The 26,546-nt window shown below is 41.0% G+C and overlaps 1 protein-coding gene across 12 annotated transcripts in view; it reads right to left on the bottom strand.

Moving 5' to 3' along the window:
- Positions 1-26,546, bottom strand: part of LOC140711302 (uncharacterized) — a 64,273-nt gene that overhangs the window by 2,471 nt on the left and 35,256 nt on the right. The window contains exon 6 of one of the 12 annotated variants that reach the window (XM_073014262.1): positions 18,601-23,007. The exons of 10 other annotated variants lie outside the window; for them this stretch is intronic. The gene's annotated coding sequence lies outside the window, so the exon portion shown is untranslated. Of the gene's footprint in view, positions 1-18,600; positions 23,008-26,546 lie in introns of those variants that run through there. One more of the 12 variants, XR_012092470.1, reaches the window with a different exon arrangement.

The raw sequence follows: 26,546 nt of genomic DNA, 5'->3' as shown, positions 1-26,546 counted from the left end.
ACATTGTGATCCACAGATTTGACCGACGGGTGGTGAGGTCTCCTCATGACCACACCGTCATGGAATTAGCTGAGGGTTTCTTGTGGGTGTGTGAATATCCAATGTGCCTAACCATCGCTTTGTGTGTGTTTGTGCGTGATTCAGGTGACCCAACCATCAACCCCTGAAAAAGTCGGCCATAAAACGCCCAGGAGATGAAGATGATGGCACGTCATGACCCCAAAAGTGGGGTAAACAGACTCGTGAGAGCCCAGACACTCCAGAAGCAGCAGAGGGCCCCAGTTGGGCCAAGGGCTCCCCCACCCGATGAAGAAGATCCCAGGGTATGTCTAGCCCTGGAATCTTTTGGGTATCGAGGGGGGAGGAGGGGGCGAGTGTCACACGGTCCTCAGAGACTGGGTTGGTTTCCAAAGAGTTCTGCCAGCACCACCCGGGTTGCTTTTCCCATCCAAGGTGGGCCTGGCTTGGGACCTCCTCCGCGGTCCGACAGGTCCCTGGAGAGACTCTTGGGAGCAACCTCCCTTTCCACTCAGAATCCTGTGTAGCCAGGTTGGGCTGTGTTGTGGACATCGGGTTCACGATCGTCCCCGCTAGAACCCTGAGTCCTTCCTTTGAGAGTTCCTCCCTCACATGGGCTTTGGGAGGGAACATCATAACCGAACCCTCCCGCCACTTAAGGGCCCCCATGCCGGTGTCCCCGCTTTGGAATCCTCACTCAGTTCTGAAATCACAATCCGTCTCAATGTTGACATTGGATCACTGCCTGTGGCTTCAGCTCATTCACTGACATCACTTCCTTTCCACCCACAGGTCAAGTGCAAAAACTGCGGGGCCTTTGGCCACACGGCCAGAAGTACCAGGTGCCCCATGAAGTGCTGGAACGGAGCCCTGGTTCCCCAGACCTTTGGGAGAAAGGAAGGGAAGGAAAACCGGAAACCATGGAAGCCCCAGGTTCGAAGGAACCCTGGGCCCTTGAACAAGGAAAAGGGAGAGAAGGAAGCCAGACCAAGGTGAGCAGTGGAAGGGGTTTTCACCACCCTTAGGGTACTGCCGCCTAAGGACACAGTGTCTCTGCACCCGCACACCGTGTGCCTTTCCGTCTCTGGGACAGGGAAGGAATGCTGCAGAGAAACAGACCGGGTTCCCCATCCGGGAGCTCCTTTGGCTCTGGGAGATTCAGGGATGGTGGAGAGGCGGGGGCGCTTCGTGTAGGTTCTCCATGACAGGGGGAAAAGCAACGGAATGCAAATGACAGTCCTTACTTGGGAAGCCTAGAGGGCCACCAGCAGGATGGGAAGGTTGGCACATGAGGGAAGGTGCAGAGGCGGAAAGGGCACAAAAGTTCCATTTATGTATCACAAAACACAGAACGGGACTGGGCCCCAGACAGGCTTCTCCCTGTCTCCTGGGGAGAACCAGGGGGCAGGGCCTGAACTTTTTCTCTTCTGCAGGCAACAAGACCTGTAGAGGAAGGCTCTCCTCCAGATCTTTTCCGGGACACCTCCGGAGAAGCTGCCGCCAAATCGAAAAGAATCCATGGAATCTTGTGATTATCTGAGGGTGAGTGTCACCCTGGGCCGCTGGTCTTTTTCTCCTCTAGGTCACCCTGGTTGATTTCCTTTCAGGTTCCCGTGTGTGTGAGGGGATCGGGGAACCCTTCTTCCCTGCCTTCTTGGGGTCAGGGACTCCACGATCCTTCCAGGTCCATTTGATTCCAGATGAAGGCATCTGAAGATGCCGTATTTCCTGCTGCTTTCTTTCTGTGCAATGATGGCAAGCCTGCCAACAACATCTTCCTAGCGGCGTGAGGAAATTAGTCCCTCTGGGGCGCCAAACATTCAGGAGGCTCACCCCAGGAACATGCATGTTTTCAGAAAAGACGTCCTGGGAACCCTTGAGCCACCGACCTGCCTTCAGATGGACATTAGTCCGTCCCACTTCATGGAAGGCTGAGTGGAGGCGCTTTGATCCAGTGAATGCCCAAGACACAGTCTTTAGAAAAATGGTATTCTCAGATCATAGCTCGAGAGTGCATTTTTCATGGGTCTTGTCCCGATCAGCACTCACCTTGAGGATCTGTCCCTACTTCCAAGGACCGCCTGTCCATACCGTATTAAGAATTTCCTGCTGTGTGCACCTTGTCTTTGAATGTGATTGATTTCCATGTTGGCTCGATGCCGAGGAACCTCTAACGTGTGTGGTCTCCTTTCTTTCAGGTTGCAAGCAGGCCAATGCCGGTCCACACAATTAATAAGAGGCCACGCGTGGACACTGCCCTCACTGATGGCTCAGCTACCAAAATGTCTGACACGGTATCCGTCTTGGCTTCACTGTCTCCCCTCAGAAAAGCCAGTCCGAGCTCCTCGTCAAGTCTCCGACCAAAGGAACGACAGACAGGGGCTGTGGCCGACATCCCTCAGCCTGGAGTCAGGCAGCAGGGCCCGGAGCCTCTCGTCGTGGTGAAGCCGACACACAGCAGGCCTCAGGGTGGCAGTCGAGAAGTTCCCCAGGCTGCCTCCAAGCCCCACGGCCTGATTCGGGTCATCAGCCCCCAGGCACAAGACAATCGTGCTGCGGTGACCTCACAGCCCTGCCCACCAGCCGACACACACAGCTTGGGCCTCGGCTCCAATCTCAGTTTCAGGCCAGGAGCCAAGAGAGCTGCCCAGGCTCTGACTCAGGCTTGCCTGAACTTCCCCAAGAAACCGAGAATGGGTTCCTTCCAGATGCCCGAAAATGCCATCCAGGGAGGTGAGCTGGGGGCCCCGGAGACTCTCCAACCTCTGCCAGCTGCAACCGAACTCAGACCAAGTCCATCGCCCCAGATGAGCAGGGGGACACCCGCCCAGGTGCCCAGCAGCGACCGGCAGCCTCCGCACAGCAGACCTTGCCTGCCTACTGCCCAGGCCTGCACCATGTCCCATCACCCAGCGGCCAGCCACGATGGGGCCCAGCCTCTCAGAATGCTCTTCCGGAGACTGGAAAACGGATGGTGGAGCTCCAGCCTCCTGACAGCTCCCTCGTTTCTCTCTCCTGAGAAGCCGGGAGCCTTCCTCGTTCACAGCCGTCATGTCTCAGAGAAGTCTGAGGCTCCCTGTGTTCCTGTCCCCCTGAGTGTCCTCTATGAGGACTTTCAGGTTTCCTCCTCCTCAGAGGACAGCGATTCTGACCTGGAGTGAGACTACAGATGGCCGGGGCTCCATTGCATCCAGTTCCCGTGATTTGGAGGGGTCTGTGGGACTGAGGAGCACAGAGCAGAGAGCAGACTGTGTGTGGTGACTCCCAAGCTCCCCAGCTGTGGTGCTTCTGGGGATGTTGGAGCCCAGGCCAGGCAGGGACCACATGCAGAGACTCTGCCTCATCGAATTCTTGTGAGGGACATTGTAGTTCGCAGGGCGCTCCGGAAACCCACCACCAGAAGCTTCTGTGCCAGTGATTCGTTGACTCAGAAACTGGTTGGTGGTGACGCGTGGGAGTCAGACTTCCGCTGTGATGTCAGTAGGAAACTGGGGAATGACTGTGCATTTGCTCTCTAGATGACTGAATCAGGGAACAGTTAGGGAACCCTGAGAGATGCAGGCCTTCAGCTGCGCCCCGCCCTGACAGCAGTGTTTTGGACGCTGTGAAGCGTTCTGCGCAAAGCGTTCTTGGGGTGTTTCCTCAGCCTCGAAAATTGGGCTCTGGAATGCCATTGGAAATAGGTGTGTTTAATTTGTTTTGAAGTGAATAAAATTCTCAAAAAGATGACGTACTCTCTTTTGACTTTCATTCCGTGTTTGTGTGTAACTGATTTTCCAAGGGCTTGAAAATTTCTTGACTGGTCAGCAATCCAAGTCATTTTGTCTCTGAAACAGAGTTGATTGAGGGGACCGCAGGTCTTCGCAGGACCTGTGACTTCTTAAGCATCCACAGGGGCAAGAGAACCTCAGCCCCACTCTACCAACACGCACCTAGTCAAATTCCGCCAAGTGAATCTCACGCACGCTAACACGTGGGGAGTGTTGCTTACACCACGAGTCCCCATTTGGCTCACGGTGATGCCACATATGGGGTTTCACACGTATGTGTTGCACCGTAGTCCACTTTACAGTGGTAGAATAAATGTATTGGCTTTCTGTCGATTTGTTGGAGGCAAAAACCTGTGATGTTGTTGGTTTTTGGTGGGAGAGTTTCACTTTCGAAAAGAAAATACTCTGAAAATGGAGGTTGTCCTAGACTGTATTTCAAGGTGAGTCTACTTGATGCCAGTGAAGCATATTTTGGCATATAATACATATGGTTATATTATATTTTGTCTATATTACCTTATTTAAAAAAACCATTTTGTGAAAAATGTCAGAGTTAGATATACCAATGTTCAATTTCTGATCACGTGTCCAGAAGCACTGTAAAATGCAGCCTAGAATGCAAAATTCCCAGCCACTTCTTTGTTGAACTCTCTGCAGAGCGGCATTGCATTCAGGGGTTTTCAAGGTGCACTAGTGTGGCATGAGCTGGTCTCTGGCTTCCTGCGGAAGTTAGAATCCTGCAGATTGTTTAGGGGTGGTATCTGCTTGTCCCATCTTTCCAGATCATCATTAACCTTTCCTTGGCACCCACGTGGACTCAGAACTTACCTAGAGTCACAGGCAGGTCTGGGAAAATGGCCTTGAGCCTTTGTGCAGTCCATGATGGTTCCATGCCTCTGATCTGCTGGGGCACATTCTGCAGAGGGATGGGCTGGCATAAGCTGTCCCTGCCTTTCTGAAAATCACAGAGATTCCTGGTACCTGAAGCCACACAGAAATATCTGTGGAGTTTCAGGCAGGACAAGGATGCCATTCACAGGCTCCTGTTCTTCCACTTAATGGCAGCAAGAGTGATTCCTGGGTTTCCTAATTGACTTCAAAACAATTTTGGTGACTTTGTGGTGTCAATGACCACTCCTGTTTCTGTGGCATCCAGTTCTCCTGTAAGGTTTTTGGGGATTATGTGGAAACTCGTGCATTTTTCCAGAGCCTTACTTCATCCTGGATGCTCTCAGGCATGCACAAGCACATCCCTGCCTTGGTGGCATCTTGGAGCATTGCAGGAGACCCCTTAGGTCTAGGAGGCACTAGGAGGTCCATCAGGAATTGGGAGGGCATGTGTCTGCCCATCTGTAGCATGAACTTCTATTCACCTTCAGAATGCAGATTCTTCCTGAACTAATAAATTATCTTCATCTTGGTGTAAGTAGCCACAAAAGAAAAATTCATATTAACTCCATGAATAAAAATAACTGAAAATCAACAATGAAGTTAATAACGACAATGTTAATTATTATAATATTGATAGTAATAATAAAACAAAGGCATTAGAGATTAGAGATTCCCTTAAGTGAAGGACAATGTGAAGATATAGGGATACATGAGTTGTTTGGACTCAGAGTCCAATGAAACATGTTCCTCAAAGGCAAAGACAAGAAACATAAGGAAAATACAAAGTTCATGGATGACCTCCTGGGCTACCTTGGAACTCATGTGGGAACACTGCAGGCAAAGTGTACCTCGTCTTGGGACTGCCCACCACCCAGCCCCCACTCACCTTCATGAGGTAGGACAGCAGGATAACGGGGAAGGAGTCCATGCAAGGGATGCAAGACTTGTGTCACACCTGATTCAAAGAAGCACTGCTTATGACAGATGTTTATCTCCTAACACTGTGGCACCTCTAACTGCCTGGCTGCATGTCTGCCACCTGTTCTTCTTAGGTCACAGGAGGGACAGACATTACTGTCCACCCATCTGCATACAGAGCCATTGGAGGACGTTATCCTTCTTGCTTCCTCTTTGAAAAAGGGCAACATACATGGCAGATGCCATTCTCTGTCTCTTTGGAAAACTTTACCAGCACATTTAAGGTTTTCTTCAGCCACAGAAAGCCACCTGCTTCAAAGTCTCACCCTCCACAAGTGGCAAGCACACAATTATTAATGGAGGCAAGGGATGCATAGACTTTGCCATGTGATTCAGTTGGGACAAATAGGGGAGGCCTTCTTAGCTGAACAGCTCTGTCTGTGCGGCCAGTTGACAAAGTCAGGCTGCGTTGCCATTAGACTTGTCCCTTTGCACATAAGGCTTCACTCTAATCCTTTCCACAGATGTGGATCCTCACATTACTTCCTAATAAACATCCTGCACACTAAACTTCATCTATATCCAGCTCCCTGGGAACAAAACCTGTGACAAAAGTGAAAAGTTTCTAGGGAAAATATGGTTTCCTTATCAGACAGGGATCAAATTCTGCTGAGCTAGAACATAAGGTAAAGTCTGATGCCATCTCATGATTTTTTTTATTAGGACATTACCACTGCCAGCAAAAATTATGTGCATCAATTCATGGGGACAAAAATCATATTGGAGTGGGATGAGGTTGTTGTGAGTTGAGGAGAAATTTTGATGAATGAACTTTACCCTCAGGTGAGTTCAGGAGAGGAGATGAAGATGAAAACAGCTGGAAATAAAAGATGTCCAAAAACATTTTTCTGGTTTTTTAAAAATCAAATTTCAGGTTGGGAGACACTATGTTTAAATTCTAAAAGAATGTAGCATACTGAGAGGAAATAACTATAGATAAATTGTCCTTTTTGTAAATAATACACTTTATGGTACGACAGGAGACCAAGGGACACAACACAAATTTGGAGTTAAAGAAACTAACAGACATTCTCGATACTCAGCTGTTATGGCAGAGATGCCGGAATGATGGATGTCCATGTAGCAGTATTTTTTTTTTTTTTTAGACATAATCTTGATCTATAACTAGGCTGGGGGGCAATAGTGTGATCTCAGCTCACTGCAACCTCCGCCTCCTTGGTTCAAGAAATCGTCCTGCCTCAGCCTCCCAAGTAGCTGGGACTACTTGCGCACCACCACACTCAGCTAATTTTTGTATTTTTAGTAGAGATGTGGTTTCACCATGTTGGCTAGGATGGTCTCCATCTCCTGATCTTGTGATCTGCACCCCTTGGCCTCCCAAAGGGTTGGGATTAGAGGTATGAGCCACTATGCCCAGCCCATGTAGCAGTACTTTTGAACTTAATGGCTGAAAGCATCCACCTCCAAACTTATGTATTATATTCGCAAAAGAGTACAAACCATGTAATGAATTTTAAGGGGAAGACAAGCCTGTGGGAATTCAACAGCCATGGCAACGTTTTGAACTTCTTTTTATTAAACATATAAGAAGTAAGTGAAGTTCAAGACCTAACAGAATTGCCAGGAATTATTTGAAGAATTACCAAGATGACTTAGACACTATGAAATCCTTACGATGCCCTCTGGTGGAGTTTCCTCCTGGAGCCAGTGATTTTAAGCCAGAGGCAAATGTCTCTGCAGGCATAAGAATTCGACTCAAATGTACTCTTCAATTTTAAATGAGATGACAATAAAATTGTCTCCTATATAGTAACAACTTTTTTTTTCTTTCAGACAGGGTCTTTTTCTGTTGCCTAGGCTGGAGTGGAATGGGGCACTCTTGGCTCACTGCAATCTCTGCCTCCTGGGTTCAAGTGATTTTCCCACCTCATCCTCCTAAGTAGCTGGGTTTATAAGCATGTGCCACCGTGTCTGACTGATTTTTGTATCAGCAAAATTATTTCTGGGGTGGAGAGTTAGGGACCTTTATTCTCCCATATCCAAAAACGTGTTCTCCAAATGATCTGTCAATACAAATAACTGATACCTATATTTGCTAACCTATCTTTTTCTGTCTTTAAATTCAGAACTAGAGTGTGGAAAAGTTATATTAAGATGGTTTTCTCAATTTTCAACACAAGTGATGGGCTAGGCACTATTCTAGGTGCTACAGATACACATTCACATACCCACAATAGTTTTGCCTTATTACCTCCTACATTCTAATAATGCACCAAAAGAAAAGTATAGATTAGCTTTTTGTTTTTTTGAGATGAAGGTTAATTCTATCACCCAGGGTGGAATGCAGAGGCGCAATCTCAGCTCACTGCAACCTCTGCCTCCTGGGTTCAAGCGATTCTCCTGCCTCAGCCTCCTGAGTATCTGGGATTACAGGCATGTGCCACCATGCCCAGAAAATTTTTGTATTTTTCAGAAAGACGGCTTTCATTATTTTGGCCAGGCTCGTCTCAAACCCCTGGTCTCAAGTGATCCCTGCACCTCGACCTTCCAAAGTGCTGGGATTATAAGCATGAGCCATAGTGCCCAGCCAAAGAGAATAGCTTTAAATAGAAAGCATGAAAACAAAAGAAACATATGCCCATCAATTTTATACTGTATTTGGCCAGGTGCAGAAGACCGACTTGTAGTATTGTAAGGGAATAAGGTCAGTTCACATCTAATTGTTTGGACAAGTCACCAGAAACCAAAAGTTGGAGGAGTTGTATCTTTTGAGGTGGGTTGCACAGGCAAGCAGCAAGTTGCTATCTCTCCAAAGTCCAAAACTGTTCTATGTCTCCTACTGTGGAAAAATGCATCTTCTACTTCATTTCAATTTATATAGGAAAATGCTTAATAAAACTAAAAAGGGCTACATTCTAGGGACACAGCTAGACCACACATATACTGAATCTTGATTCTGGAAACACATCTTGTTCAATGTAATTGGATTTTCATGACAACAAAAATGTAACCCTGACACAATATTGGAGAGTCAAAAGGAAAGGACATTTTGGATTGAATTTTTTTATTTTAAAAAATGTCCTTGAGTTCTATTAACAATAGCTAAAACCTGGGAACAACTCAAATGTCTATCGAGAGGAAATCGATAAACAAATTATACGCATATTATAGAGTAATATTGGGCAATAAAGGCGGATGATCAACTCTATTAATCAACATCTTGGAACAATATAATCTTTCTCACCCTGAGTGGGGAAAGCTAAGCTAAAAAGTGTCCTATAATATAAATAAATGTGCACAAAATTCTAGAACAGACAAACCTAATATAAGCTTAAAAAAATTCAGAAAAGCCAGGTACAGTGGCTCATGCCTGTTATGCCAGCACTTTGAGAGGTGGGTGGATCACATGAGCTCAGGATTTTGAGACCAGACTGGCCAACATGCTGAAGCTACTCCATCTTTACCAAAAATACAAAAATTAGCCCAGTGTGGTATTGTGTGCAGGAACAGAAAACCAAATACTACATATTCACCGTTATAAGTGAGAGCTAAACATTGGGTTATACATTGCTTAGCTCTCACTTATATGGAAACAATAGACACCGGAGATTCTTAGAGGGAGGAGGGAGGGTTGGGTACAAGACCTTAAAAACTGTCTATTGAGTATTATGTTCACTATGTGTGTGATGAGATCATTCATACTCTAAACCTCAGCGTCACACAAGACATCCATGGAACAAACCTGCACATGTATCCTCTGTGTATAAAATTAAAATTAAAAAACTAAAATGAACAAACAGATATGAGTAGGAATTTCTCAAAAGAGGAGATACAAATGGACGATATATATATAAACAATTCTTACCCTCTCTAGTCATCACGGGAATGCAAATGAAAACTACCATGAAATATCACCTCACACCTGTTAGAATAACTATTATCAAAAAGATGGATGATAACAAGTGTTGGTAAGGATGTGGAGAAAAGGGAGCCTTTGTATACTGGTGGTGGGAATGTAAATTAGTATGGCCATCTTGGAAAATAGTATGGAGGTTTCTCAAAAAATTAACAATAAAAATACCATTTTGTTCCAGCAATCCCACTTATTTTATATATATATATACACACACACACATATATATATAAAACATATAAATATATATGAAGTCATTGAAATCATTATGTGAAAGAGATATCTGCACTCATATGTTCCTTTCAGCTCTATTCACAATAATCAAGATATATGAAGAAGACACACATGTTATCATTCATTCACGGACGGATGAATTAACGTTATATATATATATGTATGCACAATGGAATATTATTCAGTATTATATAATAATGAAACCCTGTCATTTGTGACAGCATCGGTGGATCTGAAGGGCATGAAGTCATGTGAAATAAACCAAACACAGAATGACAAATATTGTATGATTTCACTTGTATTTGAAATCTCAAATAAACTCAGAAGCAGAGAGTAGACTGGAGGTTGCCAGGAGCTGTGGTGCAGGTAAATGAGTAGGTGTGATTATAGTGCAAAGTTTTAGATATACAAACATAAATAAGTTCAGGAGGTCTAATCTACAGCATAGTGCTTATAGTTATGAATGCTGTATTGCATACTTAAAATATAATAGGAGGGTGAATTTTATGTTAATTGTTCTTACTAATAGAAATAATAATTAGAATGGGAGGGAGAACTTCAGGAGGTGATGATTATGTTTATAATCTTGATGGTAGTGATGCTTTCACAATGTATCCTTATCTTCAAACTCACTGAGATATACACATTAAATAGGTACAGCTTTTTTAATGTAATCATATCTCAACAAAGTGTTTTTAAGGGAGGTTGGTTAAAAAATTTAAAAAGGAAGGGTAGATGTTCCTTTGCCCTTCTCTCACACCTTTTTTCTTCCTGTTGTCTAGAATTCAGAAATAATAGGTGGGAATTTAGCAGCCAATCTAGGGTATTTTCTAAAGTATAGCAGAGCAGATACCTGGAAGGGACCTGTATCCCTAATGATATTAGAAAGTATCTGTACTAGCCCTGAATGGTGTAACTACAGGTGAATTTTAAGTGACAAAGAAATCAACCTCTGTCTTGTTTAAGCAACTTCATTCAGGCATTAATTTTATAAACAGGTAGAGAATACATACTCCTTATGAGCAGAAACAATGTTTATAAATAAAACAATAGTGATAAATAAAAGAAAATAAAAAGCAGTGAAACAAAGTGGTTTAATAGCTATACATAGTTATTTTGTTGAAAGATTCTGCTGCTAATATTATGCAATATTTTTGTATGCTGGTGCAAGTAAGGAAATTTACATTGTCTAATAAAAATTATTTATCAATTTATAAAACAGTAAACATTTCATAGAATGGGGCTAAGAATCTGCATTGCAAAATAACTTTCAGTTGATTTTATGCACAATAATTATTGAGAATCCCAACAGATCTGGACCTACATAGGTGCTATCAAGACTTAAGGAAGAAAATTTACCTGACTCTATCCCTACCTACAGTTATTAACAGATCTAGAGATTCAGAACTCAAATCCAGACCTCCTGCTTCCATGTGCAGTGGCCTTTCACTGTCCTGTTTCGCTTCACTTGTTGAAGAGGATTTGAGAACAAATGACCACATGATTCAACTCTCTCCTCAGCTCTGAGGAATATAGCCCTGTCCTGGCAAACAAGAAGCTCACACAGTAGTAGAGGAGGCAAATAGACATTCACTAATCTAGCATACAAGCAGTAGGCACTGTACCATAAACAAGGTACTGTGGGGGTTCAGACCAGGAGCAAAGCAGGGATTAGCAGGGCTAGTAAAGTCTGGGAAGTGTTAACAAAATGTCTAATCATTAACTAAACCAAATGGTTTCTCAACATGGCCTAATTAATTGTAACTTAATATAAATGGTTGGTTGTTCATAAGCCTTAACCTTTTGCCAAAATATTTGTAGCTTATGTTCCCATTTAACAAGGTTTTCTGGTCAAAACGGTGCACCCACATCTTTCTAATGAACTTAGTGTCCAATAAAACGTGGACTTTCAGTCATCCCATGAAGGTGATTTTGCATGCATAGTACATCTCTGTCTGTGAATATGCCTAATGAGGTATGGAAGAACACTTATTATCCAAACAAAGACATTCCACTGGTGCTAGAGAGCTACAGACAGAAGTTTTTTCTGCCTACTGGAAATAAAGCCAAGCTTTCTTCTTCCTTCAGCAGTGAGGATTGCTGTCCTCCTCTTTATCTTTCTCTCTCTCTCTCTTTTTTTTAATGGGCAAAACTCTACCAAATAACAAGATAAACTTTGTGTAAGCCTTGGTAAGAGCAGAGTGTCTGACACCGTATGGTGCTATAATACTCAAAGCAAAAGCAAAATCATCTATGACCAGAAAAGGGAGTCACAGGACATCTAGAAGACTTATTGGCCAAGAGACCTGTAGCCTCGTAGTTCATTAGCTCTCCATAAGAACTCTCACGTGAAATGAAGTCAGTGGTGGTTCAAGTGCTTGAAACCCTCATTACTCTACCTCTAAATGTGAATTAATTAGGCAAGTTTACTAGCAGTTACTAGACCTCAAAAGCAAGAGAATCAGGCATTACTCTACTAAATATTGTTCTCCATAACTCCTCTATTTTCTTTAGGAAAAGCTAGTTAGCCTAAGACATTTGGCATAAGGGCTATGCCAAAGCTATGTTGGAGTCAGCCAGGAAGGATTCATGGGGGTCTCCTTGAAAATATTACAATAATCGAAGAAATCTTCAACCTATTGCCCCTCAGTACTGTTGGTCCCTTGTACTTGATTTTTCCCCTTAAGTTTTATTCCAATTTCTAATATTATCATTCCCTCTTCTTTCTCAGCAACTAGTCCTCCAAAGTAGAACTTAAACAATGACCAGACATGGCCCTGCAACAGAGCATATCCTTCTACATTTAGCATGCAATCATGAATCACAGGTATAAGACCCCTTGAACAGACATGGTTTTGGTGACTACATGTAGGACTTATTGCTTTTACCCAAGAAGAGGATCAGACATCCTAAGTAGCTCAGAAATTTTTCTGGAGCTCTTGAATGTGTAGAGGCAAGAAAGATTAAGCAACCTGTTGCCTCACATGAGGCATACTATCTTCTTATGTTTTCTTTTGAATTCAGGATTTCAAGGTTGGGGAAGGAGTGGGAAAGTAGCCATGGACATGTGAGAATGTAGATGATCCTTTTACATTGTCAGGAACGGTCAAATTCTATGCTTTATGTTGTTTGCTAAAAGACACTTTCCAAAGCTTTCAACAGAAAATGTAATGGCACACATGCCTATTCTTGGTGAACCCAGACTTTTTATCTAGTCTGTGATAGTCAATTTTGAAGGACTGCTTAGGGTAATGAATCCTTCAAGTTGTAAAGATGAAGGGCAGTTTTTGGACAATTCCCATTTTGCTGTAGGAAAACTAATCTGGAAGAAGTAAAAGGGAGAGATTGAAGTGGGAGAGAATGGAGGTGGAAAATGAGTTCAGTTGATCAAATATTTGTTAAGCACCCACTGTATGTCGGGCTCTTACAAGGAAGCAAGCAAAGAACAAAAGCATGTGATGGTCTTGCTCCTAAGAAGCTAGAGACCAGTAACCTGGATTGCTATAGAGCAGAAAAACGTCCACAAGCCCCTACAATACAGCACTGGCATAGGATGAAGAAGTTTCTTTCTATGAGATCAATAGCATACAACCAAATAAGAAAGTCAAAAGTTACACAAAGTTCAAAAACCTAAGGCACCAACCTTTAAGAGATCTGACTGTTGGTGGTGACTTTGGAAGGAAAGTTATTATTAGGATTATTTTAGTACTAAGAGTTTTGAGCTGTCTATCCAATATTTTCATCTGCACCTCTGCTTTGGTAATACTGTGTGTGTGCGTGCGTGCGTGTGTGTGCGTGTGTGCACATGCGCCTTTTCATGTGTATGAAATATATTATCTATACCACACTCCACATAGGTTTGGGGGTTAATTACATACAGGCTGATCTGAATCTATACTCTTAGGGACGGGGTTAAGCTACTCTACCACATTGTGAAGAGTTGATATGTAAGAGACTCTGAACATCTTATAAATTATCTTTAAAATGTTTCCTTTTTTGGGAAGGGAGGAATAAGTATTTGTAAACAAATTCAGAAATATCTTTACCTAAACAAAAGAACAGTTAGTTAACCTTGTTGTGATTAGCAGAGAGGATAGCTGCAGACACTATAAAATCACTCAGCAACAAGATTTGACAAAACGTTAAAGATGGCTCTATTTTTCCTGTTTTATACAGGAAAATATTAAGGCCCTGGGAATTGAAGTACTTTTCCCAGCAGTGGAGTAAATGTCAGAGTCAAGGCTGTGTTTTACATCTCGGTTTCCCCACACATCCCACCCTATGGTTCTGTTGTGCTGTTCTTTTGTGTGACTCCTCAAAGCCTGGTTAAAGGTGATACCGTATCAAATTGTATTAACTCAGTAGCACAAAACACCAGGGAATTGATTTATAAGTGTATTAACCTTGTGGCATTACTGAAGACCTATCTGATTAGTAGTTATCAAGTAGTCACCCTGGCTAAATATATAGGTTTGATTTTTAATTTTGAAAATGAAAAATATTTTAAAATATATGTCTTACATCCATATGTCCAGGAAATTTTAATCAATTTTTAAAACTTTCAAATTTAGATAAACTCATGTTTTTTGTTGTTTTAATTTTCACTCAATGAAAATAGAAAAAAAACTAATTGGATAGAACAGCACAGCAGAAGCATTACTTATCGCCAAAAATGGGATGCAACAAGACTGAAGAAGAAAATGCAGGACAGTGCTTAAAAAAGCAGTCTAATGAAAAGTGGGGTCTCCTCAGGATGTCCTTAGGTAGACATTGCAGCAGAACTGCAAAGTTTTCTTTAGAAGGCTGGGGAAGAGAGGAGGAAGCAGAGAAGGGGCAAGAGTGGAAAACAGAATGAGGCTCCGAATACCAAGCGTTAGTGCCGTCCCTATCACCTTCCTCACTTGATCACTGGGTGATCTTGGGCAAGTTTCTTCCTTTCCCTCAGCTCATTTCCTCATCTGGAAGGTAAGTTACTGGACAAGATAGCCTTTGATGTTCATCGTAACTCTAACTGATCTTCCCCAAGCAAATAGCTGGGAAAGACACTGTGCCCACAATATGCAAGACACAAGGTTTACAAGCAAAGAACAAATCAAAACAAAAGATGTTTTAAAACCCCTAATGTCACTTGAATTCTTACAACTAAGCAATGGTACATCATACTTTTACAAAGCCCTTCTGTGATTTCATTTTTAAAATCATTTCAAGTTTTATTTTACTTCATATTAAGATAATGGGAGATAAAGTGTTAAATGGGTTCATGCAGGAATATATGTAAGAGACACAAAAATCCAAAATAGGTAATTGTTATGTTAGTAGTTCCCTTTACTGAGGGGGAGCAGACAAAAGAATGTTAGAAAAAGCTTCATAAAGTGGATTATATAGAATGTGCTTTAAAAGAGTTTTGTATTTTATTGAGTGGAAAAGAGCAATATGGGAAGTTATTGTTCAAGGGTTAAAGCTATGCAAAATGAGTCAATTACAGAGATAGGCTCTAAAACATAGTACGTATAGTTATTACTGAGGTATTTTGTATTTAACAATTTGTTAAGAGGGTCGAACTTAGGGGTTCTGACAACAACAACAACAACAATAAAGGGACATAGGAAACATTTGGAGGTGATGGATATATTATTACCTGGATAATTGTTGCGGTAACAAGAGTAATATCTATGTGCAAATTTGCCAAACTGTATACATTAATTACCTACAGTTTTTGTATAACAATTTTACTTCAGTTCCTACTATATTGCCTGGCAAACAATACTTTATACTTGAAGTAAGAGCAATGATTATTGCATGTGTATGTTGAAAATAATAAAGAAAGCAGGTGACAATAAGACATCCTGAGTCTTTTGGAAATAAATAGCATTCACCTGCTTTCTCATCCATTGAGATATCACCACATTTATGTACTTGTGTGTCCCTGGAAGTTTCTTGTGGGAGATTTAGTTATTCTCTTTTCGTTAGGCTCTACTAACCAAGAACAAATCAGACTCAGACAGCGTCATAAAAAGGCCCAGACCCATGATGTCCAGAGACTCCAGGCTCAACCCACATTGATGCTGGCCCTTCAGCCATGAGATTCCATTTGCTTCTTCTTATTCTCCTTCTTTTTTCAATTCTTTTATCCCCAGGTAAGTTGGTAGCTGATTACTCTAAGGTTCTGCAGATTAGAAGGCTATATCCCTGGCCAGACAAGATCCTAGAATCAGTCCTGTGGGTTCAAGAACCTAATATTTACAGCTTCACTAGGATTATAATAGGGAAAAATAGAAAAGAGACTCATTTAGCAGTAGCTCCTGTTGATAAGATTCCATCCATGTTTTTTGATCTAGTGAGTGGATATAATAATGGATGCTGCTGAAATTCAATGCTGTCAGATCAAACTGCCTACATATAAATTTCCATGCCCCACCAAGGCATCTCAAGATACAAAGTAAGGATACAACAGAATGTGACCTCAATGAGATGCCTTTGTGGGACCTGGAAATTTATATGCAGGCAGTTAGATCTGACAGGATTGAATTTCAGCAGCATTTATTATTATATTTGCTCACTAGGTCAAAGGAGATGGATGGAATTCTATCAACAGGAGCTACTGCTAAATGAATGCTGACAAATCTGAAAGTTTTATTCAAAGAGACAAACAGAAAAATCATAATCCTAGAATAAGTGAAAATTATATCAGAGACTTCAAAGTAAATTCTATTTTACGTGTCTATGAATAAAAAATGATTCACAAAGTGAAACTTAGGACTAGAAAGGAGAGTTAAAGGAACTTCAGACAAGTGAATTAATAATAAGTAAAGACACCAAGAAGTGCCGCTCATGGTATATTACAGGTAACCACACAGAAATGGGTAACATCACTTTCAATACTAAACGGGCTAAAATTTAATGGTCTAAGCATGCATTTTGAGGGCTTTGGGGAAAAAAAAACAGCATAATACACCTAAAGAAGATAAAGGGAAAGTTATAAATACAAAATATAAATTAATGAAACAAATGAGAAAAAAACTAATATTTTAAAAAATGTTTTTCATAAAGTCTAATATACTTTATAATAACCTGGCAACACTGGACAAACGAGAACATGCTTAAAATAACTATTGCAGGAATGAAAGGTTAATGTCAAAACAGATGTTTCAGAGATTCAAATAATTTTTTAAAAAATATATTTGTATATTATCTTCCCTCTTTGCTGTGTACTTGGGGATTTTCCTGTTGCAGTTCACTATATCATGTGTCATCAATTGTGACTGTGTCATCAATTTTTATGCTAGTAAATTATTACCATCAGCATACAAATATGCTGTTAAGTATGTCCTTGCTTTTCTTCTGATGCCAGCTGTCATCCTATTTTTTGCTCCAGTTTTCAGCAAAACATCTTAAAATCGTTGTCCATACTCTCTGCCTTCAATTCCTCTCCTCTCATTGTCTCTTAAATATATCCCAGTTGGGCTCTCTCCCCTTTTTTCGATCATGTTATTGACACCACTCTTGTCAAAGTTACCAATAATCTCCATATTGCTAGATCCAATGATCATTTTTTACTACAACTTTAATTGGCCTATTAGCAGCATTTGACACAAATAATCACTTCCTTCTTCATAGTATACTTTCTTCACTTGGCTTCCAGGACAGCACATTCACTTGATTCTCAGCCTATCTCACTGGAGCTACCACTTCAGCTTCCTTTGTTTCTTCCTCATCTTTTCCCATCACACTTCCTATTGGAGAGCTCCGGAGCTCAGTTCCTGATTCTCTTCTCTTCTCCCTCACCACACACTCTGGAGGGGCTCAGCAAGTCTCATCCTTTTCAATTCTCCTTTTGGACCTCCTTTTGAACTGCAGGCTTATAATAAATTATCCAACTGCATAACTGGTATATCTACTTGACACTTAATTTCAAAAGTCATAGATATCCAAAATTGAACTCATGATTTTCCCTCATAAACCACTACCTACAGATTTTCTCTTCTTGCTGAATGCCATGGTCAGCACTGGAGCCTCTCTTAGCTCTCCTGTACACTTTCATCCTCAGCAAGCCTCTATCTCTGCACCTCAAGAATCTCTCAGGGCTCCTATCCCTTGCCCAGCCTTGGGCAGTAGCTGCCTCACACTCAGTGAAAGACCAAGAATCTGCTTCTCTCATCTACCTGCCCTGCCCTGCCTTCAGACCTCATCAGGCCCCTCTGCTTATGCACCTGTGAGAGAAGAGAGTGAAGGGGGCATTGTCTCTGCTCCCCCACCCACTCCCCAGTAACAGAGGATTTTACCCGATTCTCACAGTAAGACCTTTACCTTACTCTCACTTCAAATTGCAGCAGTTCCTACATGCCTGTCCCTCAAAAGTGTCTCAGGTAATTCTGCTCTCCATCAGATCTTACCTAGGAGCACACAAGATAGGTCATGAAAAAACCATTAGTGGGGGCGGGCGCTGTGGCTCACGCTTGTAATTCCAGCACTTTGGGAGGCCGAGGTGGGCAGATCACGAGGTCAGTGGCTAACACGGTGAAACCCCGTCCCTACTAAATACAAAAAATTAGCCGGGCATGGTGGCATGAACCTGTAGTCCCAGCTACTCGGGAGGCTGAGTCAGGAGAATCGCTTGAACCCTGGAGGCGGAGGTTGCAGTGGAGGCGGAGGTTGCAGTGAGACAAGATCACGCCATTGCACTCCAGCCTGGGCAACAGAGTGAGACTCCAAAGAAATAAAGAGAGAGAGAAAGAGAGAGAGAGAGAGAGACAGAGAGAGAGAGAGAAAGGAAGGAAGGAAGGAAGGAAGGAAGGAAGGAAGGAAGGAAGGAAGGAAGGAAGGAAGGAAGGAAGGAAGGAAGGAAAGAAGGGAGGGAGGGAGGGAGGGAGGGAGGAAGGAAGGAAGGAAGGAAGGAGAGAGAAAGAAAGAAAGAAAAGAAAGAAAGAAAGAAAGAAAGAAAGAAAGAAAGAAAGAAAGAAAGAAAGAAAGAAAGAAGCAATCGTGAGTGAGAGTGAGTGTGTTTGGGTCCCTACTGATGATGCTAAACTATCACAAGCCCACACTCAGCCTTTCAACATTTGTTGGAGATTCACTTGTTTCCTTGTTATCTCCATCAAGGGCAGCTTCCTCCTGCTTCTGCTGCTGCAACTCAGCTAGGCACAAAGCATCTGTGGATCTGTTCTTTTTTCAGCAGGGCTTCATCACTCTGAATTTAAGTTAATTAGCTTTTTTTGAGACCTCAGTTCTGTGTTTTAAAATGAAATCTAGGATCTATAGATTATCCAGCTTATTCTCTTTGTCAGGGCAAGAGCATTTTTCTATAACTTTCTAAATTCTAAACAAAAGTAAAAGTTCACTTCTTTTCAGAATCCCCACGTGTCAGAAAGTGTTACTATTATCATCAGTTCAGTGATATTTATGGAATTCCAAGTTGACTCTTATATCAGCTTTTGGTATAAATTCTTTCTTTCTGATACGTAGCCTTTGAAATTTTATTTGCTGCAGATCTCTTGGTAGTGAACAATTTTCATTTTTATCTGTCAATTTCATATTGTGATTTTTGATCTTGAAAGACAGCATTACTGAGTACCCAATTGTATATTAACAGTTATTTGCTCTCGACATTTGTTGATACTAGTTTACTCATTTTTAGTTTTTGCTTTACTATAATAATCAGATAAATATTATTTCATTATAAATTATCCTTTTTTTCAATGTTTGTATGGTCTGGTGTTTGGTTTTAATGTTTTATAATTTAACTAAAGTGAGTTTATTTTTATATCATCTGTTAGAAATATATTCTTTGAATCAATGGATTTATACCTTTTCTTAATTTCTTTTTGAGAATCTCTTGAAATGGTGAATCATTTTACACTTCTCTCCCCCCATATTCGAATTAAATAAATGTTAGACCTTGTGTTTCCATGCTACATTCTGGGTATATCATTTAAACATTTTTTCTTCACTAGTTATCCTCTTACCTGTGTCTAATATATCATTAATAACTTGCATTTATTTTTAAATTATTTTTTGTTTCAGACCTGCCTTTTTTTTTTTTTTTTTTTTGGAGATGGAGTCTCGCTCTGTTGCCCAGGCTGGAGTGCAGTGGTGTAATCTTGGCTCACTGCAACCTCCACCTCCCGGGTTCAAGCTATTCTTCTATCTCAGCCACCTGAGTAGCTGGGACTACAGGCACCCACCACCATGCTCGGCTAATTTTTATATATATATTTTTTTAGTAGCCACAAGGTTTCACCATCTTGGACCTGCTGGTCTTGAACTCCTGACCTCATGATCCACCCATCTTGGCCTCCCAACGTGCTGGGATTACAGGTATGAGCCACCATGCCCAGCCAGATCTGCCCATTTTTTCTATCAACTATATTGTTTTACTATTGTTTTTACATCTTTGTAATAGTAGATTGCTTCTTTAAACAATTGATACATACCTGCTTAATTATTTCTTCACATTGACGATTTCAATATATTTAGTTTTAAAGGGTCTAGATATGCTATTCATTTCATTAACTTTTATTCATGGTATCTTGCTTACCTGATCATTTTTAATACTGAACTCATTGTTCATCCTTAACCTGACATCATTTTATGGTCTGAAATGAGAATGCTATTATCCAGACTTCCTCCGTGAAGCTGACTCAATGCTTTAACTCAATATAGAAGTTTCAGCATTAACAAACTGGAATTTCTGATGGCCCAAGAGTCAGTAGTACCATCATTGGCATTACTGATCATAGTAGATCTTCCCAGAAGATCTGGGAAACCCTCACCCCCCTCCATCAGCTATCCAATACAAAGTGCCCACTGCTCAAGCTCCAGTTCACAGACTATTTTTGTGTTTGAAAGAGGAGATATTTTAAGAACTTGCCTAACCATTTTCAGGGATAGAAATATTTCGAAGAGATCCTCTACTATACATATGTTCTATAGCAGCAGTCACTTGAGAGCAGCTCACTTGCAGTCATGGCCAAAAGCCTAAATCTTTCTTTCATTCTAGTCACACCTAGTTTGTATCTTTTGGGGATATCTCAGATTCAGATGCATTCATAGTATTCTATGATTTGCGACACTACTATAGATTCTTCAAAATGTTACAACATTCCAATGGTATCTTGGGAGGTATAGAAGGAGAGGAAAAACAATGGGCTCAAATCTCCTCTGACTTCTCTTCTTACAATATGTTTCACTGTTCAAAACTTTTAGAACTATATTAATACAGCATTGACAGTGGGCATTCTTCTTTTCCTTCTGACTTTAATAGGATTGAAGGAAGTGTTTTGCTATGAAATTGCTATATGGGTTGTATTCAGATAAATTTTGACTTTATAAAGCCAATATTCTCCTCATTATTTTTAAATGCTTACCAGGATTCACAGTATTATTTTCAGTTCTCCCTGTTTAAAGCCATATTTAAATAACTTGATGACATGGATATACTATATATGTTACTCTGCTACAGAAACAGAAAAACCACCACCAAATTATATTCTAAGATACTTGGTACACCAATTGCACCATCGTTTTTTATCTAAGACATTCAATTCTTCCACAGGTGGGAGCACATGAATTAGCATCATTTACTACTTGTAGCTTTCACTACAGACTTTCAGACTTATGCTGCCTAAAAGAAATAGAATACTTCTAGCTGGGTTTAAAAGCTACAAATAAACAGAGGAAATATACACTATTTTGAAAGTACCACTTGAGTGTTATGCATGTATTTCAATATTATGTTGCTAATTTTAATTGTTCAAAGTTAAAGAGCTTAAACCTCCCCCTCATGCATTCCTGAATCACCCATTACTCCCACACATATATTGTTCGATACAGCATAAACCTAAGTAAATAAAGATGTGGCAAAATGAAAAAAGTAAAATAACGTTATACCATTCTCATCTGTGAATGGCATCAGTAGACAGATGTGAATAAAAGTAATGTGATTATAATTTTAAAAATCATATTTAATAGGATCCATTTATTATTAAATGAACATTAGGCTACTTAATGAATAATAAATCTTTGACACAATGAAAACTCTTAATGCAGAGTGAGACCAAAATGAAAGTAATAACTGTTTTTCTCTTAACCCTTGCTTTAGTTGGTCTTTCCACCAGACTGTCACTTTAAGGATATTCTAATAGCACAAAGCCACCAGCTTTACCATTAGAGAGATCTTCATTAAATTATCTTTGTTGTAATAAAGGTCATCTGGAGGAAATACTGGTCTGGACACAATAATAAATGTCAAGCTTTCTAATATTTTCCAGTTTTAGACCCAAATTGAAAGGATCATTTATAATGTCAAAAATATACTTTTTTCTAACTAATCTATCCTATGACTAAGACACTATTAGCAATTAAAGTAGATAGAGCAAATATAAATGTGGAGAGAAAAAGTAATTTCCACTTGTTTGAACAGATGAAAGCACGAATAAATTGAAAGTCTGAAATATTAGCTTGGGGGAATAAAATCACTCGGGGGAGCAAGAGCAGGATATACCAGCCTTTAACTCTACACTTCCCCCAAGAAAAAATTTATAGATAGCTATGTACAAACCAAAATAGCGCTGGGAGGGTTCAAGGGACCACTTAAGAAACTACAGCAACACAGTGAAGCCAAAAAAAAAAAAAAAAAAGAGAGAGAGAGAGAGAGTGAAAGAAAAAAAAAAACAAAAAAACAAAAACGAATAGCCATATAGAAAAAACAACTCCTGAAATCAGCATACCTGAGACAGCAGAAACATCTTTTTTGGCTAGGAACGAAAAAAGCTGAAAGGGAGTATCAGTATCAGCCACAAGGTGGAACCACTATGGCCCTCAGTAACCCTCTCTGGCAGAAGACACTGGCATTTTTGCCCTGCAGTAAGCAACAGCCATTTCTGAGAGAAAACCCAGAGGAAAAGATGAAGATGTACCATCCCCTCCCACATCCCTTTTCCCCCACCAAAAATACCGTGACTGTTGTGCCAAACCAGGATCGGAACTACTACCTTTCTTAATCTGCATGTGTCTCTGACATATGAGCAGCAACCATTTCAAAAGCTCCCACATAGAAATGCTCATACTCAATTTATTCTGTTACTTAAGAGTGTTTATCGATTTACATTCCATTTGTGGACTATCTCACTGGATCTTCTTTCCTGCAGTAAGAGGTGGTTTGGGTGCTGCTGAAGGTCATTGTCTCAATTTGTCTGGTGTTTGCAGAAGAGATGTCTGCAAAGTAGTAGAAGATCAAATTGGTGCCTGCCGAAGAAGGATGAAGTGCTGTAGAGCATGGTGGATTTTAACGCCAATTCCAACACCACTTATCATGTCAGATTATCAAGAATCCCTTAAACCTAAGTTGAAATGAAACTGATGTAAAATAAAAATACATCAAAAGTGAAGTTATTTGCATCTAAGAATGTAGAAATATACATATTAAGTACTTCCATCTTGATAACCATCTTGTGTTTTCACTTATCAACATAAATGAATAAATACTAATTTCAAATATACCCAATACTATTTCTTTGTGAGTCATTAACAGATCTTAACAAAACCTTTAAAAATGAGAAATCTGTTACTTTTGTTTTCCAAGATGGTGGATTGAAGGCATTGTTAGCCTGCCTCTTGCACTTGGAAAGACAAAATGGTGTGTAGAGATTCACACTGAACTTTCTTTCAAGGAGCAACACAGGAACTTAACAGGAAAATTGAAATAAGCCACAGACCATTTGAAAGAATCAGCAGGATGCAGCTTACACCATAAGCTAGGCAGAAAATTTTGAGTTTCCAGGGTGTGAGATGGGGATAAACTGACTGTAAAATATACACTTCCATTGGGAAATCTATCAATCTGGGCCATAGGGGAAGGCCTTAATCGTACTCAGGGCTGGAGTTGATTCAGTGAAGAGTGACGACTATATGAGGAGTGGCATTGGGATGTGCTTTGAGTCTCCAGCACGTTCCCAGTTTCTGGCAGGATGGAGGGAAGCCATTTCTGATTCTACCTCACAGAGGACCTCCCAGAAGTCTGCCAGCTAACTCAAATGGTGGTCACAGGTTGAGAGAACCTCCCAACTGAAATGTTTGATATAATTTCCTGTGGGGACAAACTCCCCAGGCCAGAACTGAGAGGTGAGTGGGACGTGTGATACAGCAGCAAGCACAGGAGCTGGATGCCCCTGTTCTGCAGGTGGATCAGGAGGGGTGTGGCCTGAAGGCTGCAGTTACTGTCTCAATAGGAGAGGCTTATGGTATGGGTCAGTTTTGAGCTCTGAGTTCAGACTTCTTGAAACTTAGCTAACTACTCCCAGTGGAACACTGTGGGTGTGAGACCTGCCTTGCCAAGCGTGTGGGAGCTGGATGGGGCTTACCGCCAAGCTGCTACTCCCCATTCTTCATATGGACTCTCCTTGTACAGAGGCAGAGGCAGCTTCACTTCTCTCTGGAAAATTACCCCAGTGGCCCAAGAACTGCCTTCCAATTCCCACTGGAGCCACTGCTTGTCCCACACGTAGAGAGCCAGAGCATCACTTTACCTGACCTAGTTCCCACCTGGTTTTGCTCAACCACCTACCCTGGTAGATTAACACAAATAACAGAAGAAACTTTTAGAAGCCCTTTCGCTCTACCCGTTCCCTGAGACACCAGAGTACCTCCCATGGGTAACATAAGGCAAGTCCAAATCTCACCACTACCACCACAGCTGGCAGTCTTTTGCAAGCACCACCTCCTGGCTGAAGGCCAACTGACACAGTCCATTAGAGCATCTTGAATTCAGAACATTCAATGTCATGACAGGCCAGGGAGCCTCCTCTGCCTTAATTTGGCTCTCTATCACACATTCACACACACACACACACACGCGCGCGCGCGTCACACACACACATCAACCTACTGGCAAACCGAGGAAAACACACACACACACACACACACACACACACCTGCTCAATTCAGGCCATTATCCCTGATGAACATCGATGCAAAAATTCTCAGTAAAATACTGGCAAACCGAATCCAGCAGCACATCAAAAAGCTTATCCACCACGATCAAGTGGGCTGCATCTTTGGGGTGAAAGACTGAGTCAACATACACAAATCAATAAATGTAATTGATCACTTAAACAGAACCAAAGACAAACACCAGACAATTATTTTGATACACGCAAAAATGCCTCTGATAAAATTCAACATCCCTTCCTGTTAAAAACTCTCAATAAACTAGGTATTGATGGAACATATCTTAAAATAATAAGAGCTATTTCATACAGCCAATATCATAAAGAATAGGCAAAAGGTGGAAGCATTTCAATTGAAAACTGGTACAAGACAAGGAAGCCCTCTGTAACCACTTCTATTCAACATAGTATTGGAAGTTCTCGCCAGGGCAATCAGGCAATAGAAAGAAATAAAGGGTATTCAAATAGGAAGAGAGAAAGTCAACTTGTCTCTGTTTGCAGATGACACGACTTCATATTTAGAAAACCCATCATCTCAACTGAAAAACTTCTTGAACTGATAAGCAACTTCACCAAGGTCTCAAGATACAAAATCATTGTGCAAAAATCACAAGCATTCCATTACACCAACAATAGTCAAGCAGAGAGCCAAATCAAGAGTGAACTCCCATTCACAATTACTACAAAGAAAGTAAAACAGCTAGGAATACAACTAGGAGTACAAGGGATGTGAAGGACCTCTTCAAGGACAACTGCAAACCACTGCTCAAGGTAATAAGAGAGGACACAGACAAATGGAAAAAATTCCATCTTCATGAATAGGAAGAATCAATATTGTAAAAATGGCCATACTGCCCAAACATTATAGATTCAATGCTATATCCATCAAAATACCATTGACATTTTTCACAGAATTAGAAAGAACTATTTTAAATGTCATATGGAATCAAAGAATACCCCATATACCCAAGAAAATCATAAACAAAAATAACAAAGCTGGAGGCATTACGCTTACTTCAAACTGTACTAGAAGGCTACGGTACCAAAACAGCAGGCTACTGCTGCCAAAACAGACATATAGACCAATGGAGAAGAGCAAAGACCTCAGAAATAACACCACACATCTATGACCACCTGATGTTTGACAAACCTGACAAAAACAAGCAAGGGAGAAAGGATCTCCTATTCAGTAAATGATGCTGGGAAAACTGGCTTGCCATATACAGAAAACCAAAACTTGACCCCTTCCTTATACCTTATACAATAATTAACTCAAGCTGGATTAAAGATTTAAATGTAAAATCCAAAACCATAAAAACCCTAGAAGAAAACCTAGGCAATATCATTCAGGACACAGGCAAGGACAAAGATTTCATGACAAAAATGTCAAAAGCAATTGCAACAAAAGCCAAAATTGACAAATCGGATCTAATTAAACTAAAGACCTTCTGCACAGCAAAGAAACTATCATCAGCATGAGCAATCAACCTACAGGACGGGAGAAAATTATCGCAACCTACCCATCTGACAAAGGTCTAATAACAAAAATTGACAAGGAACTTAAACATATTTACAAGCAAAAAAACAAACAACCCCATCAAAAGTGAGCAAAGGATATGAACAGAAACTTATCAAAAGAAGACATTGATCTAACCAACAAGTATATTTTTTAAAAGCTCAACAATACTGATCATCAGAGAAGTGAAAATCAAAACTACAATGAGATACCATCTCACACCCATCAGAATGGTGATTATTAAAAAGTTAAGAAACAATAGATGCTGGTGAGGCTGAGAAGAAAGAGGGACACTTTTACACTGTTGGGGAAATTGTAAATTA

The sequence above is a fragment of the Chlorocebus sabaeus genome, unplaced genomic scaffold, assembly GCF_047675955.1.
Source record: "Chlorocebus sabaeus isolate Y175 unplaced genomic scaffold, mChlSab1.0.hap1 unalloc_scaffold_532, whole genome shotgun sequence".
NCBI lineage: Eukaryota > Metazoa > Chordata > Mammalia > Primates > Cercopithecidae > Chlorocebus > Chlorocebus sabaeus.
The sequence above is the reverse complement of the archived record's forward strand: the minus strand, read 5'-3'. Positions and strand labels throughout refer to the sequence as shown.